Source organism: Capricornis sumatraensis, chromosome 16 (assembly GCF_032405125.1).
Source record: "Capricornis sumatraensis isolate serow.1 chromosome 16, serow.2, whole genome shotgun sequence".
In the NCBI taxonomy this organism is placed as follows: Eukaryota; Metazoa; Chordata; class Mammalia; order Artiodactyla; family Bovidae; genus Capricornis; species Capricornis sumatraensis.
Window position 1 is genome coordinate 13,105,954 of NC_091084.1, and position 16,817 is coordinate 13,122,770.

Genomic DNA, 16,817 nt, shown 5'->3' on the forward strand with positions numbered 1-16,817 from the left:
AGAAAATTACTAGAGCTAATCAATGAATGCAGTAAAGTTGGAGGATATAAAACCAATACACAGAAATCTCATGCATTCATGTACATTAACAATGAGAAAACAGAAATTGAAATTAAGGAGACATTCCCACTCACCACTGCAATGAAAATAATTAAATACTTAGGAATAAAATTTACCTAAAGAAACAAAAGACCCATACATAGAAAACTAGAAACCACTGATGAAAGGAATCAAAGATGACACAAATAGGTAGATAAATATACCATGTTCATGGATTGGAAGAATAAATATAATGAAAATGGGTATACTACCCAAAGCTATCTAAAGATTCAATGTAATCCCCATCAAGCTACCAAGAGTATTTTTCATAGAACTAGAACAAATAATTTCACAATTTGTATGGAAAACAAAAACCCTTGATTTTTCAAGATTCTCAAAGCAATCTTGAGAAAGAAGAATGGAACTGGAGGAATCAACCTACCTGACTTCAGACTATACTACAAAGCTACAGTACTCAAGACAGTATGGTAATGGAACAAAGACAGAAAATAGATCAGTGGAACAAAATAGAAAACCCAAAGATAAATCCGTGCACCTCTGGACACCTTATATTTGACAAAGTAGGCCAAAATATATAATGGAGAAAAGACAATCTCTTTAACAAATGATGCTGGGAAAACTGGTCAACCACCTGTAAAAGAATGAAACTGGAACACTTACTAATAACTACACAAAAATAAACTCAAAATGTTTGAGTTTGTAAATGTAAATCCTAAACTATAAATATAAGTAAGAAAGAACATTTTTGGTCTCTAATTGTAAGACCAAACACTATAAAACTCTTACAGGGAAACATAGGTTGAACACTCTCTGACATAAATCACAGCAAGATCCTCTGTGGCCCAACTCCCAGAGTAATAGAAATAAAAACAAAAATAAAAATATGAGACATGATTAAACTTAAAATCTTTTGCACAATGAAGTAAACTATATGCAAGGTGAAAATACAACCTTCAGAATGGGAGACAATAATAGCAAATGAAACAACTGACAGAGAATTAATCTCCAAAATATACAAGCAACTTTGGAGAAGGTAATGACAACCCCCTACAGTACTCTTGCCTGGAAAATCCCATGGACGGAGGAGCTGGTTGGCTGTAGTCCATGGAATTGCTTAGAGTTGGCTGAGCGACTTCACTTTCAATTTTAACTTTCATGCATTGGAGAAGGAAATGGCAACTCACTCCAGTGTTCTTGCCTGGAGAATCCCAGGGATGGGGGAGCCTGGTAGGCTGCCATCTAAGGGGTCAGACAGGGTCTGACACGACTGAAGCGACTTAGCAGCAGCATTCAAGCAGCTTATGCAGCTCAATACCAGAAAAATAAATGACCCAATAAAAAAAAATCAGCCAAAGAACTAAACAGATATTTCTCCAAAAAAGACATACAGATAGCTAACAAACACATGAAAAGATGCTTAACATCACTCATTATCAGAGAAATGGAAATCATAACCATGAGGTACCATCTCATGTTGGTCAGAATGCCTGTCATCAAAAAAGTATACAAAGAATAAATGCTGGAAAGGATATGGAGAAAAGGGAACCCTCTTACACTGTTGGTGGGAATGCAAACTAGTACAGCCACTATGGAGAACAGTGTGGAGATGTCTTAAAAACCCAAATTAGAGCTGCCATATGACCCAGCATACACACCAAGGAAACCAGAATTGAAAGAGACACATGTACCTCAATATTCCTTGAAGCACTGTTTATAATAGCTAGGATATGGACACAAAAAAGATGGATAAGGAAGTCGTGGAACATGTACACAATGAAATATTACTCAGCCATTAAAAAGAATGCATTTGAGTCAGTTCTAATGAGGTGTATGAATCTGGAGCTTATTAACAGAGTGAAGTAAGTTAGAAAGAGAATACAATATATTAATGCATAAATATGGAATTTAGAAAGACGGTAAAAATGACTATGCAAGACAGAAAGGAGAAGACACAGATGTAAAGAACAGACTTCAGGACTATATGGAAGAAGGCAAGGGTGGGATGATTTCAGAGAATAGCACTGAAATAAGTTTATTCAGTTCAGTTCAGTCAGTCATTCTGACTCTTTGTGACTACACAAACTGCATCACACCAACCTTATCTGTCCATCACCAACTGCTAGGGTTTACTCAAACTCATGTCCATCGAGTCAGTGATGCCATCTAACTATTTCATCCTCTGTTGCCCTCTTTTCCTCCCACCTTCAATGATTCCCAGCATCAGAGTTATTTCAAGTGAGTCAGTTTTTCACATCAGGTGGCCAAATTATTGGAGTTTCAGCTTCAGTATCAGTCTTTTCAATGAATATTCAGGACTAATTTCTAATATGATTGACTGCTTGGATCCCCTTGCAGTCCAAGAGACTCTTAGGAGTTTTATGCAACACTACAATTCAAAAGCATCAGTTCTTCAGCACGCAGCTTTCTTTATGGTCCAACTCTCACATCTGTACATGACTACTGGAAAAATCACAGCTTTGACTGGATGGAATTTTGTTGCCAAAGTAATGTCTCTTCCTTCTAATATGTTGTCTAAGTTGTTCATAACTTTTCTTCCAAGAAGCAAGCATCTTTTAATTTCATGTCTGCAGTCACCATGTGCAGTGACTTTGCAGCCCAAGAAAATGAATTCTGTCACTGTTTCCATTGTTTTCCCATCTATTTGCCATGAAGTGATGGGACCGGATGTCATGATATTAATTTTCTGAATGTTGAGTTTTAAACCAACTTTTTCACTCTCCTCTTTTACTTTCATTAAGGGACTCTTCAGTTCTTCTTCACTTTCTGCCATAAGGGCAGTGTCAGCTGCATATCTGAAGTTATTTACATTTTTCCAGGCAATCTTGATTTTCGAATGTGTTTCATCCAGCCTGGCAGCTCACATGTTGTAATCTGCATATAAGTTAAATAAGCAAGGTGACAAAAGCTTTGATTTGTTCCTTTCCCAATTTGGACCCAGGCCAGTGTTCCATTTCTGGTTCTGTTTCTTCTTGACCTGCATACAGGTTTCTTAGGAGGCAGGTCAGATGGTCAGGTATTCCCGTCTCATTAAGTATTTTACACAGTTTGTTGTGATCCACACAGTCAAAGGTTTTAGTACAGTTAATAAAGCAGACGTATATGTTATCTGATAACTCTCTTGCTTTTTCCATGATCCAATAGATGTTGGCAATTTTATCTCAAAAACGACAGAATGATCTCTTTTCATTTCCAAAGCAAAACATTGAATATCACAGTAATCCAAGAGTCTTCCCCAACCAGTAATGCTGAAGAAACTGAAGTTGAACAATTCTATGAAGACCTATAAGACCTTCTGGAACTACACCCAAAATAGATGTTCTTTTCGTTACAGGGTACAAGAAAGCAAAAGTAGGAAGTCGAGAGATACCTGGAGTAACAGACAAATTTGGCTTGGGAGTACAAAACGAAGCAGGTCAAAAGCTAACAAATTGTTGAGAAGAGAATGCATTGGTCATAGCAAACATCCTCTTCCAATAACAGAAGGGAAGACTTTACACATGGACATCACCAGATGGTCAATACCCAAATCAGATTGATTATATTCTTTTCAGCCAAAGATGGAGAAGTCCTATAAAGTCAGCAAAAAGAAGACTAGAAGCTGACTGTGGCTCTGATCATGAACCCCTTACTGCAAAATTCTGACTGAAATTGAAGAAACTAGGGAAAACCACTAGACCATTCAGGTATGAACTAAATGAAATCTCTTTCAATTTTACAGTGAAAGTGACAAATAGATTCAAGGGATTAGATCTGATAGACAGATTGCCTAAAGAACTATAAATGGAGGTTCATGATATTGTACAGGAGGCAGGGATCAAGACCATCTCCAAGGAAAAGAAATGTAAAAAGACAAATGTTTGCCTGAGGAAGCCTTATGAAGAGCTGAGAAATGAAGAGAAGCTAAAGGCAAAAGAAAAAAGGAGAGATACACTCATTTGAATGCAGAGTTCCAAAGAATAGCAAGGAGAGATAAGAAAGCCTTCCTTAGTGATCAATGCAAAGGAACAGAGGAAAATAATAGAATGGGAAAGACTAGAGATCTCTTCAAGAAAATTAGAGCTACTAAGGGAACATTTCATGCAATTATGGGCACAATAAAGAACAGAAATTGTATGGACCTAACAGAAGCAGAAGATATTAAGAGGTGGCAAGAATACACAGAACTATACATGACCCAGATAATCATGATGGTGTGAACACTTATCTAGAGCCAGACATCCTCGAATGTGAAGTGTGGTGGGCCTTAGGAAGCATCAATATGAACAAAGCTAGTGGAGGTGATGGAATTCCAGCTAAGCTATTTAAAGTTATAAAAGACGATGTTGTGAAAGTTCTGCACTCAATATGCCAGCAAATCTGGAAAACTCAGCAGTGGCCACAGGACTGGAAAAGGTCAGTTTTCACTTCAATTCTAAAGAAAAGGAATGTCAAAGATTGTTCCAACTACCACAAAAATGCACTCATCTTACATGCTAGCAAAATAATGGTCAAACTTTTCCAAGCCCAATAGTAGGTGAACCATATACTTGCAGATGTTCAAGCTGGACTTTGAAAAGCCAGAGAAACCAGAAGTGAAATTGCCAACATATGTTGGATCATCGAAAAAGCAAGAGAGTTCCAGAAAAACATATTAACATATGTAAAATAGAAAACCAGTGCAAGTTTGATGCAAGAAGCAGAGCACTTAAAGTTGGTACCCTGGACAACCCAGAGGGATTGGGTGAGGTAGAAGGTGGGAGGTCACGATCTGGGGACACATGTACACTCATGGCTGAATTGTGTCAATGTAAGTCAAAAGTCACCACACTACTGTAAAGTAATTAGCCTCTAATTAAACTAAATATTTTTTTTAATCTGCAAAAATAACCACATCTCTTTTGTTCTTGGATTTAATTTATACAGAAACATAAAAAATATAAATATTCAAATAAGTTAATTTTTGTTGAAATATAAGTATAGCTAAATGCAAAACATAATTAAAAAAAGAACTATGCTCTGAGGAAGTAAAGTGGTAGCCAGGTTGAACAGTACTGTGACTGAGAATCTTGGGCAAAGACTAAAAAAATCGTACACTTTTTCACAGTGAAGATGTCAGTCTATAGTGTCCTTCCTAGATCCCTTGTTTGCAACAATGAAGAAAACATGCATATACAGGTAACAGGAATGAACCTGGCTCTGATACCCAGAATAAGACAACGTAAGACTAAGTGTGGCTCAGACGGTAAAGAATGTGCCTGCAATGCAGGATATCTGGGTTTGATCCCTGGGTTTGGAAGATCCCTTGGAGGAGGGCATGGCAACCAACTTCAGTATTCTTACCTAGAGAATTCCCATGGACAGAGGAACCTGTCAGGCCACAGTCCATAGGTTCACAAAGAGCCAGACACAGCTGAGTGACTAAGCACAAAAGTAATGGTGAATCATAAATCACCATGTACAAGGAAACCTTCTGACTTTTGTGGTAGAGTGAATTATAATATTCTACTTATGAAGATAAGGTTGTGGTTTTGTTTTTCCAGTTTTCAGGTTTGAGGTTTAAACTAATCATATGCACACAGTAGTTCCCTGTGAAAGGTTGCTGCTGAGAGCTCTGTGGTATGCCAGGATTTGTACCCTCTGGAGGAGAGGATTTTGATCTGGGGCCAGAGACCAGGATTGACCACTGGGGCTTTTTGTGTAACAGAATGTTATTAAAGTATAAGAGAGATAGAGAAAACTTGTGATATAGACATCAGAAGGGGGTAAAAAGAATGCCCCCTTGCTAGTTTTTAGCAAAGTGTTTTATGTCTGTTAGGAAGCTATTAATCAGATAAGAGAGATACCTCAAGGCTGAGGGAGTTTCACCAGGCTCCTCTTCCACAACATGCATTTTTGTGATAGAATGCCCTGAGGTGTGTCATCTCTGGCCATAGAACAGTTGGCATGAATACTGGTTTGTTGAGCCATTACCAGCCCAAGATTTGAGGGGAAAAAAAAAAAAAAAAAAGTCTTAGATGGAACCTTTGAAGAAAGGTGAATTCTAAAGCAAATACACAGTTTTATTAACATAGCTTAAGAAAAATATTTCCATATGAAAAATGCATTGATTAGCTCAAGGCAGAACCAGGTGTTGTCAAGAAGCCTCCTTTAATTTTGTGTAGAGAAGGAAAAACAAAAACAAAACGTCTGTCACTTGCAGTTTATTTCCTCCTGCCTCTTGAGGATCTCTGGCCTTCCTGTCTGTTACCCTCTCACATGTGACCTGAAACAGTCCTTGGCAAATTCCTGAAATATTTTCTTTCAAACTGATTCTCATGTAAAATATCATGTCAGTTAAGATGAATATTTACAAAAATGAAATAGCTTATGTTCTAAACAACTATGCTACATGAATAAAAGAGGGAACAAAATTGATCATTCAGCATTAGATTTGACTTGTAGTGAAAAAGATCTAAACAATAATTATTTAAAATAATAGTGAGTTTCTGTAATATGAACATGTGAGTGGTAAGTTGCTTTGGCCATGTCTAACTCTGTGTGACCCTATGGACTCTAGCCCACCAACCTCCTCTGTCCATCAGAATCTCTAGGCAAGAATACTGGAGTAAGTTGCCATGTCCTTCTCCATGGGATATTCCCAACCCAGGGATCGAACTCGTGTCTCTTATGTGTTCTGTATCGGGAGATGGGTTCTTTATCAATATCGCCACCAAATATGCATGCTCACAGGATAGTTTCAGGATAATCAGAAACTCCAGTAGTCTACCTTTGTATAATTGGAGTAACTAAAGAAAACTTATATTGAAAGATAAGCATAGCAAGAAAATAGAGATAAATTAAAACAAACAAATAAAAACTAGAAAGATTTTCTCATAATAAAGAAGACTGAATGTATGAGGGTCCTGAAGAATTAATCCCATCTGGTATGTTGTAAAGTTAGCTGACTTCAAAAATACATTTTAATGTGTCTTGTTCTGTAAAGCAAAAATAATATGTTATTTACAAAAGCTTAAAAGAATTATAGCTGGTCCTAGCCTTCTCCAGAGCAATTATCAATGCTAGAAGTTAGTGCGACACTTTTTATACATCTTCAGAGAAAACAAACAAATAGACAAGTGATCCAAGGATTTTACACATTTCCAAACTAAATAAAACCAACAGAAAATCATTTTGACTTTGTAATGACAGACGATTGTTAGTCCCAAGAAATTATTAATAAATCTCTTAGAAAGACTGAAACAAGAGATAATTAAATAAATTTAAAAATAATAATTAAAAAAACCAGAAATACTGGTAGTAAGTATTTAACCTATCTAAATGAATTAGCAATACACAAACATTATGATTTTGAGTTCAGAATTGAAGTAGTAACACAATCTAAATGCTATCTTCCCTAACAAAATAATTGAACACACAGAAAAAAAGAAGAAAATATATAATATAATAATTAGTTAAAGAACTCATTTTTTATATTCTGCTTTTTTAGTTTCTTTGTATTTCTTAGATCGTGGTTTGGTATTTTTCATTAATTTTGAAAATCCACAGTTAATATCTGTTCATTTTTTTCTTTACTTCATTGTTTTTCCTTCATTATCCAGATATTAATATACATATAGTTGGATAATTTTCCATTTTATTGATGCCAGACTTATGATGGAGATTAAAAATTTATTGACTCTCTTTTTCTAGTCTGTCATAGTTTGGCTCTGTGACCTTGCACCTCCAGAAATGAATCTTCCTAAGTATTGATGACCCAACCTCTGCCTATAACCCAGGACAGGGTGTAAGGTACATGTGAATTTTCTGTCCTTCACCCTGCAACAGTGTAACTCTGTTTTATATCAGTGGGTTCTTGTGGTCATCATTTCTAAATCATCCTATAGAAGCAGTATACTTTTGTTTTGAAGCACTATAAGTGATTTAAGTCAATGATTCAATCAATCATTGACCCTGAATAGATTTTATGCCCTTGGTCCTTTACTATTACATGGCTTTTGTTAGTATCACCACCACTTATGGAAGGGTGCCAGCTAACATTCACATGGTATTGGGTCAGGGACTGGGGATGTGAGTAGGTTTTCTTTATTCCCTTGAGTGGTAGTTGATCTTCACCTTATTTGAGAGAAGGGTCTAATTTGGGGCAAAGGAATGTTGTTTGCCCTATTTATAGTAGGAATTTTCTTTGGTTCTTATCAGAGAAGAGTTTGGGGAACAAGTAAGTTTTACAGTTATCTTTCATTCATGAGGGGTCTAGAACAAAGATGGACCAATATAATTACACCAGTTCTATCCTCAAGTCTTAGCAAGCCTTACAACGCCACTGAGAGTGTCTCTATCAGGCCCACCTTTCCTTGCTCCTACCTTTGTAATCACTCTATGGAATCCTGTGGAAAAAAGCTGGTGAGTGGAGCTTATGTTCCTTATGGTCAGGACTTCAATGGATACAGATTTGACACTGTTAGGTTAAGCTCAGCTTCACTTAAGAATTTGTTAAAAAGCTGGCTGTTTTAATCTGTCTGAAAAATAGTACATTAGAACTCAGATGATAAAGAAACTGTTGTTTTCTTTTTTAAAGTCTGCAACCAGAAAATAAAATCAATGATATAAATGACCAAATAAATGCTTATGAAAGAGTTTTTATTCTGAGATACTTTTATAACTTAAAAGATTAGAGAAGAGCTAAAACCTATCCTTCTCAAACTCTTCCAAAAAATTGCACATGGAAGAACACCTCCAAGCTCATTCTATGAGGCTACCATCACCCTGATTCTAAAATTAGACAACTATGGTTTTTCCTGTGGTCATGTATGGATGTGAGAGTTGGACTGTGAAGAAGGATGAGCACCAAAGAATTGATGCTTTTGAACTGTGGTGTTGGAGAAGACTCTTGAGAGTCCCTTGGACTGCAAGGAGATTCAACCAGTCCATTCTGAAGGAGATCAACCCCGGGATTTCTTTGGAAGGAATGATGCTAAAGCTGAAGCTCCAGTACATTGGCCACCTCATGCGAAGAGTTGAGTCATTGGAAAAGACTCTGATGCTGGGAGGGATTGGGGGCAGGAGGAGAAGGGGACGACTGAGGATGAGATGGCTGGATGGCATCACAGACTCGATGGACGTGAGTCTGAGTGAGCTCCAAGAGTTGGTGATGGACAGGGAGTCCTGGCGTGCTGCGATTCATGGGGTCGCAAAGAGTCGGACATGACTGAGCGACTGAACTAACTAACTATCACAAAAAAAGAAACTTACAGGCCAATATCACTGATAAATACAGATGTTAAAATCCTCAATAAAATACTAGCAAACAGAATTCAACAGCATGTTGAAAGGATCATACACTCTGATCAAGTAGAATTTATCCCAGGAATGCAAGGACTCTTCAATATATACAAACCAGTCAATGTGATATACCATATTAACAAACTGAAGAATAGAAATAACATGATCATCTCAATAGATGCAGAAAAAGCTTTCAACAAAATTTGATACCCATTTATGGTAAAACCTCTACAAATGGACATAAAGTGTAACTCCTTCAATGTAATAAAGGCCATATTCAACAAATCCACAGCAAACATCATCATCAATGGTGAAGAAATGAAAATATTTCCTCTAAGTCAAGAATAAAACAAGGGTGTCCACTCTCACCACTATTATTCAGCATAGTTTTGGAAGTCCTAGCCATGACACTCAGAGAAGAAAAAAGAAATAACAGAAATCCAAATTGGAAAAGAAGTAAAGCTGTCATTATTTGCATATGATATAATAATATACATAGAAAATCCTAAAGATGATACCAGAAAGTGACTGGGGCTCATAAATTTATTTGGTAAATTTGCATACAGGATACAAAATTAATATACAGAAATCTCTTTCATTCCAATACACTAACAGCAAAAGATCAGAAAATGAGATTTAGGAAACAATGCCATTTACCCCTGCAACAGCAAAAATACCTAAGAATAACTATGGAGCCAAATGATATGTACTCAGAAAAGTATAATATAGTGATGAAAGAAATAAAAAACGGTGCACAGAGATTGAAAGATATACCATGTTATTTGATTGGAAGAATCAATACTTTGAAATGACTATACTATTCAGAGCTATTTATAGATTCAATACAATCCCTATCAAATTGCCAATGGAATTTTTCACAGAATATAAATAAAATTTTACCATTTTGAATGGAAACACAAAAGACCCTGCATAGCTAAAGCAATCTTGAAAAAGAAAAAAAGAGCTGAAAGAATCAGGCTCCCAGACTTTAAACTATACTACAAAGCTACAGTAATCAAAACAGTATAGTACTGGCTCAAAAATAGAAATAAAGATTAATGGAGCAGGATAGAAAGTCTGGATGTAAACTCACACACCTATGGTCACCTATTCTATGACAATGAGACAAGAATATACAATGGAGAAAAGAGTATATTCTATAAGTGTTGCTGGGAAAGCTGAACAGCTACATTTAAAACAATGAAGTTGGAACACTCCATAATACCAAACACACAAAAAAATAAATTCAAAATGGACCTCAAAAACCTGAATTTAAGGCTGGACTCTATATGACTCTTAAATGAAAGCATAAGGAGAGCAGTCTTTGGCATAAACTGCAGCATTATCTTTTTAGATCCATCTCTTAGAGTAGTGAAAAGAAAAACAAATATAAATAAATGGAATGTAATCAAAGTTAAAAGCTTTTTCAAAACAAACAAAATGAGTAAACAAAAAAAGTCAACTTCAGAATGGGAGACTTTGCAAATGGAGCAATAGACTAGGGATTAGTCACCAGACATACAAAAAGCTCATACAGCTCAATACCAAATAATCCAGTGAAAAAATAGGTGGGAGATCTAAAGTAGACATTTGTCCAAAGAAGATATACAGATGGCCAAAAAGCACATGAAAAGATGCTCAGCATCAATAATTAAGAGAAAAATGCAAATTGAAACGAAAATGAAATATCACCTCACACTGGTCAGAATGACCATTATCAAAACATCTACAAACAATAAACACTGGAGAAGTTATGGAGAGAAGGGAACACTCCTACACTATCGGTGGGAATGTAAATTGATATAATCACTATGGAGACCAGTATGGGCATTCCTTAAAAGATAGAAAAATGAAATAGCATGAAAATGAAAGTGAAAGTGTCCAACTCTCTGCATCTCCATGGACTGTAGCATGCCAGGCTCTTTGTCCATGGAATTATCCAGGCAAGAATAATGGAGTGTGTTTCCATTCTCTTTTCCAGAGGATCTTCCTGACCATATCACCTAGTAATCCCATTTTTGTGCATATACAATAATAGAAAATGTACACAAGCATTTTCATATTCCTAACATAAATTTATAATTTAAAAAAGACTATTATTCTTTTGGAAATTAACAACCCCAAACTAATTGGAAGCAGAGGAATTTGAACAGCCTATTTATTTTTCTATTGCATGAATTTTGCCTCTTTCAATCTAACTCATAAGGTAGAACAATAATTTATTTTAAATTATTGTACTTATAATAAATATCAGATGATCATACTTTTTTGCCAATTTAATGATTGGTTGTAAGTAACTTTAATATTTCCTACTGATTTCATGAATTCTTAAGAGATAGTAACTTAATCTCAGAAATGACTGAGTCGTTCTTCCTTATATCTTTTTTACTATCATGCCAGTGCTGTTTACATATAGGCAATTGCTTTTGAATATTACTTATTAAAGAGATTGTAATTGTATCTTTTTATCTTAAAATACCACTATTCCATAAAATACTTATCAGAGTCTGTATCCTCATTTCTAAAATAACCAAATTTGCGGTAATTGGGTCATATTAAAAAGGTTACATCAACTTTACTTATAATGAATATGCCATGGTTAGTAAAATGTCTAGATTTGCCACTATTCTAGTTGATTCAATTTTCAGAAATGTGTTTCTCCTAAGAAAGACAAAGGAACAAAGCTTCTTTCCATCTTTAATTGAACTTTTATTAGAAAGGGAAATTCTCCTATCTCAGATTTAGGCACTTGCACATAGATATCTTTGTGTTTATGCTAAAATATTCAAGCCATTTAAGCAAGTTAATAATTGTATTTGGATTCCTATTGACACATTTCCACACAAATTTCAAGGGATTCCCTCATTAATTCTAACACAATAATCCATCCTTTTCAAAATCAGCTCAAAAGAGCCAAGTACAAACTACAGCAATTCCACTAGGCTTAACTGAAGTCCCCTTCATACTGCACTCTCCTCCTTGTCTCCTGCTGTGCACATTTACTTGACTCTGCTTTGGGGATTTGTTTGTTTTCCTTGCAATAGTCTTGGCTGCCTTTCTTTTGCTTTGCCATATGTTGTTCTTCATCATACAGACTTTGAACTTTCTTTCATCAAATTCATTACTATGATTTTTTGCTCATCCCCTATTTTATGCTGCTTATTTGACAAGATAACTTACATTTTTCTCCTATGCTGGTCATGAGGTTCTTTTCCTCAAAGTGTGCCTTTTCTTTGGGATTGACTACATTGGGTTTACTTATTCCCAGTGTTATCTGTTTGTTTTGTTGCTTCATTATCATTTGTCTTCTGGAAATCATTAGCTATCTCATCATGCACACTCCCTATACACCTTATGGGGGTGAGACTCACTCTTTTTGATGAATCTTTCTAAGAAGAATTAATATATAATTGTAATGAATTAAAATTGAGTGTTCAAGTCTCCCAATCACTGGGTGGCTGAGACTCGGTATGATATCTCACATTCATAAGTGCCTCTTTAGTCTCAAATGAAGGAAACAGATAAACAAGCACATTCTACAGAGCAGCAGGGCTTCTAGCTAGGGAATACTTTAATCCATTGAAGATGAATTTTTTTGGGAAATGAATATTAATGGTATTTGACAAACCTGTAATTGCACATGACTGTCATTCCATACTGGGCAAAACATATTGCATTTTTTGTTTGGCTTGAATAACTCCAAAATATAAATCATTTACCAACCACTCATTAATGAAAAAAGAGTTAACTGAGAAGACTTTAAGGATTTTCTTAGCCCTCTGGCTTACCTTATTTGTCTATTTAGAATCACAGCTGTCCACAGATATTTTTCTGAGTTCAGTTGCCAAAGTAATGTTTGAGTGACTGAAATGTATGCAACATTAAAGATAATAAATCTCAACAAAGCAAATTTTCTGTTCATAGTGGCATAAATGGAATTTTTACATAAATATTATTGCTTCTTTTACATAAAGGTAACATCACTGGAAATATGTGTGTATTTAGAAGTGTTATTTGAGGAATTATATTATAAATTATTCATACGGAAACAATGATATTCTTATAGGAGAAATAGTTCTGCTGATTAAGAATATTGGAATTAATTATCTAAGTGTAAAATTAATATACCAAGAAAGAGGTCCTATAAAAACATATGAGGGAAAATAAGTTAGCTCTGGCTTGATTTCAAAGCTTCAACAGATCTTTAGTAGATGAACTCTGTTACTTAGAAATGACTGATTCTGAAGCGAAGAAATAAAGGCCATGTCCGCTGAAGCTGTTAACCAAGTGTAAGGCCACAATGGCTCCATCAAACTCTGTCCAGCCTCCTTGAGAATTCTGGTTATTGTGAATGACTGTTTAGTAAAATAAATCACCACTTTCAAAATGTGCTATTTGATTTGCTATGATGATACTGGGGAACAATTTTATTCAGATTAGGCAGTTTACTTTACCAAAATAATGCAACTATTTGTTCAAAATGACATTGAAGCTGACATCTAAATCTTTGGTTAAAATTTCAAATCATATGCTTGCTATCATTGTGGAGTAGTCAATTCACTTAAAACATTGCAGTTTCATTGTTTTGTTAAGTAAGATAAAAATACTATATTGATGATTATAGTATTTTATAAATTATAAAATACAATATGCAAATTATTAACTCTTTGAACAAGAAAATGATAGAAAAGAAAAAATCTCTGCCTAGACTTTGAACTAAAGTAGAGATTCTGCAGATAGTTCTACTGGGGACACTATTTCTCAAATTAGTAAAGAGAAAGAAGTAATAAGAACTTGTGAGATTGTGTGAGTGTGCAAACTTACAATAGGGAAATGAAAAAATGAAAAACTGTGTCTTTAAGATAAATACAAATACACCATTGATATTAAGCAATATTCATTTTTGTTGTTTAGTTACCCTGACACAATCGTGTCTGAATTTTTGCAACACCATGGACTGAAGCACACTAGGCCTCTCTGTCCCTCATCATCACCTGAAGTTTGCCCAAATTCATGTCCATTGGATCGGTGATGCCATCCAGCCATCTCATCCTCTGATGCCCTCTATACTTTCTGCCCTCAATCTTTCCCAGCATCAGGGACTTTTCCAATGAGTCAGCTGTTCACATCAGTTGACTAAAATACTGGAGCTTTAGCTTTAGCATCAGTTCTTCCAATAAATATTCAGGGTTGATTTCCCTTAAGATTAACTGGTTTGATCTCCTTGCTGCCTGAGGGACTCTCAGGAGCCTTCTCCAGCACCACAGTTCAAAGGCATCAATTATTAGGCATTCTGCCAACTTTACATTCTAGCTCTCACAACCATACATGACTACTAGGAAGACCAGAGCCTTGACTATATGGACCTTTGCTGGCAGAGTAATGTCTCTGCTTTTCAACAAACTATGTTTGCCATCGCTTTCCTGCCAAGAAACAATTTCTTCTGATTTTTTGGCTGCAGTCACCATCCACAGTGATTTAGAACCCAAGAAGAAGAAATCTGTCATGACTTTCACCTTTCCCACTCCATTTGCCATGAAGTAGTGGATCAGAATGAAGCTGTGATCTTAGGTTGTTTTTTTTTTTTTTAATGCTTAGTTTTAGGCCAGCTCTTTCACTCTCCTTCATCTTCATCAAGAAGCTCTTTAGTTCTTCTTTGCTTTCTGCCCTTAAATTGGTATCATCTGCATATCTGAGGTTGTTGATGTTTTACTCAAGTACCCTGATTCCAGCTTGTAACTCATCCAGCTGGGCATCTTATGATACAATCAGCATAGAGATTAAGCAAACAAGGTGACAGAAGACAACCCTGTATTACTCGTTTCTCAATGTTGAACCAATCAACTGTTCCATACAGGGTTTTAGCTGTTTCTTCTTGACTCGCATACAGGTTTGTAATATTCCTAGGTAACAGCTAATCATTAAGAAAAGACTGGCTAGTGATTGTCAAATTTTCTCTAAACATATATCTTTAAAATTTAATACATGCTTTCTAATAGACAAACAACAATAACAACAACAACAACAACAAAAACAAGATAGTAAACTAAGAGATAATGCCGTGCATCTATGGGCACCTTATTTTTGCCAAAAAAGGCAAGAATACACAATGGAAAAGATAGTCTCTTCGATAAGTGGTGCTGGGAAAACTGGTCAGCTATATGGAAAATAATGAAACTAGAAAACGTCCTAATGATATACACAAAAATCAACTCAAAATGGAATAAAAGCTTACATGCCAGAAACTATAAAGCTCTTAGAGGAAAACATAGGCGGTACACTCTTTGAGGTACTTTCTGATGTTTACCAAATACTAACACAAGATAGAACAAATACAACCCACAGAAAATGGAATTTCACAACAGTTGCATGGAAGTTTTAGGCTCTCAGATATTTACAGGGGAAAAACATTGTGATGAAATAGATAATAGTGATAAATGACAGCATATAAGTCTTTAATACTTATAATACTTATATGAGAGCATACAAGTCATATAATACATCACAAATTTTATATTTTGAATTGTATTAATATTTATCTTTCCTTTCAGGAGTTCCATAATAAAAATTTGTCTTTGAAAAGTATTTATTTTAGTTCCAACTTCAAGGAAGAATTCATTTTAAATTAAAAATTTTAAATATAATTAATTGCAAGGGCCTTTTGCTTTTAGATTTTGTTAAGTAATTTCCAATTTATTGTACTGTGAGCAGCGTTTGTAAATATTTCTAATTTTGGAACTTACTCTTGCTTTCTTCATGATGAAATATTTGATCATTCATTGGAATGTTTTATGTTTGAGGAACAGGCACATTTTCAATTAGCAGCATGTAAAGTTTAATACCTAGTGGTAATTTTCTTAAATTATGTTAGTTAAATTACTGTATTCTATAAAAGACTTGAACTTTACAGCATAAGATTCTACTATATGTGGCTTTTTACCTGGGCACCTTCTACATTTTTCATAGGGTGGTATTATGAACTCACATAGAAAGGCACAGAATTAGTTGCTTAAATAATTATAGTAGAGTGTGGGCCTTCAGAAACAGCTTAGAAATGAGGAATAAAACTCGGGAAAATGACATTATAATTTGAATATTAGCTGCTTAATTTACTGGATCACACCTTAATTGGGCTTCCCCAGGGATTCAGTGTTAAAGAATCTTGCTGCAATGCAGGAGACAAGGGTTCAGTTCTATGATCAGGAAGATCCTCTAGGACAGGAAATGGCAATCCACTTCAATATTCTTGCACGGGAAAGCCCACGGACAGAGGAGCCTGCTGCACTATAGTACACGGGGTCACAAGTGTCAGACACCATTTAGTGACTAAACTACCACCTTAATTACAAATGTGAGAGAGAAATGCCAAATTTCCCATAGAAAAGCAATAGCTCAAAAGCCAAAAGAATATAAAGTTTTACGTGCTGCTCACTTCAGGGTGACAGAGTTTAAATTTTTGTTCAACAAAGTTAGTACAG